The 1,680-nt window shown below is 38.6% G+C and overlaps 1 long non-coding RNA gene across 1 annotated transcript; it reads right to left on the bottom strand.

Moving 5' to 3' along the window:
* Positions 1–399: 399 nt before the first annotated feature.
* On the bottom strand, positions 400–1,670 carry LOC123177776 (uncharacterized). The gene is made up of 2 exons (XR_006489120.1): positions 1,258–1,670; positions 400–1,182 (listed from the first exon to the last, which is right to left on the bottom strand). It is a non-coding gene; the product is annotated as an uncharacterized lncRNA (long non-coding RNA).
* Positions 1,671–1,680: the final 10 nt, after the last annotated feature.

Here is a 1,680-nt window from a genome sequence, read left to right as displayed (position 1 = left end):
CACTATTCACAACAATATTTAATTCAATATGATTACCTTCACGTTCTAACTTGATTATATATTTAATGCAGGATCTATTTAGAGGCTGGCGAGGCCAACAATTCGTCCGGCGATGTGCGCAAAGGTGTAAAATCCTACTCAGTACTCACCATATTTTTCATTATGTTGCGTCAGATGTAGCTAGTTACGTTCACTTAGCAGTTTTAATTGCAAATTTATGGGGTAAATTCCTATCGTCTTCCCAGGCAGTTCCACCCGAAGGGAACACTTCTCTACGGCCACAAGGTTCTCATTCAAACGCCACTCTGGCTACACAGAGAACTACACACGCAGAGGTTTCTCCTATAGGATCCCTAGCATAAGAACTCGTCCCATAAATTCATAAATAAAAGCACTAAGTGAAACCAAGAAACTACATCATTTCAACAACATAATTTACATATGGTTTTCCCTTTTGGGAGGCCCCGAAGGGATTACACACAACTAGGAAATTACCTTCAAACTCTTGGCGAACTAATCGCCTTCTTGGCTATTCTACTAGTGATGGTGGTGGCTAGACTACAAAGGAAGTGGTACTCTGGTGGAGAGTCTCGATGCTTTGAGTGCTCCGTGCTCTCCCGTCTCTTGTGTGTCCTTGTTGTTGAGCCCAGCGTCTCCTTTTATAGCCGTGAGGGGTGGCTGCAAGGTGGCCTTCGGGAGCCTTCCTTCACTTATTTTACACACGGTAGCATGCATACGTGTCTTACTAGGGTACACGCGTGTCCTTCTAATAATATAGAAAAGTGTGAGAGAGTGCCGACAAGCATCAATCTTCAGGAATCTTTGCTTTCTTCACGTGGCATTGTCTCTCGGTGAATAATTGGCTGGCTCTTCTTTTCTTCTTCGCTTGCCAGCGATGCACTTCTTCATGCCTTCAGATAGGTAGCTCTTCTTTAGGAATCCTTGTGTCAGTGTATGCGTACATACATGCCAAGGCTGCTTAAATATTCACCACTGCTTATTCATTTAATTTAAATTTAATTTAACTTGCTTAAATGTTAGACATTGCTTAATTTAATTTATATATATAGATATTTTTTTTTACAGGGGGGTCCTCCCTGCCCCTATAATTGATAATACCTTATCAATATTTAAAGGATCTATTATGGGAATTTCTATCAATATTCGGGTCGGGTATAGGTCCTCCGCGCCCGAATAATTGATAGAAATTCCCATAATAGATCCTTTAAATATTGATAAGGTATTGATAATACCAACAATATATAGGAAAATATTAATTTTTATATAGCTTAATATGTGATTAGATTTATATTAAGTTAATTTGGGATTAGGTAGAAGTGGTAGACAGGTATTCTTTTTATCTTGAATAGTATTTACTATTCACTAGGTAGGGCACTATTCACAATAGTGCTCCACTATTGAGTACACTATTTGGAATAGTATTCCACTATTCACAACAATATTTAATTCAATATGATTACCTTCACGTTCTAACTTGATTATATATTTAATGCAGGATCTATTTAGAGGCTGGCGAGGCCAACAATTCGTCCGGCGATGTGCGCAAAGGTGTAAAATCCTACTCAGTACTCACCATATTTTTCATTATGTTGCGTCAGATGTAGCTAGTTACGTTCACTTAGCAGTTTTAATTGCAAATTTATGGGGTAAATTCCTATC

Source organism: Triticum aestivum, unplaced genomic scaffold (assembly GCF_018294505.1).
Source record: "Triticum aestivum cultivar Chinese Spring unplaced genomic scaffold, IWGSC CS RefSeq v2.1 scaffold72314, whole genome shotgun sequence".
NCBI classification, from domain to species: Eukaryota; Viridiplantae; Streptophyta; class Magnoliopsida; order Poales; family Poaceae; genus Triticum; species Triticum aestivum.
Note: the sequence above shows the minus strand (reverse complement) of the source record. Positions and strands in the feature narration are given on the sequence as shown.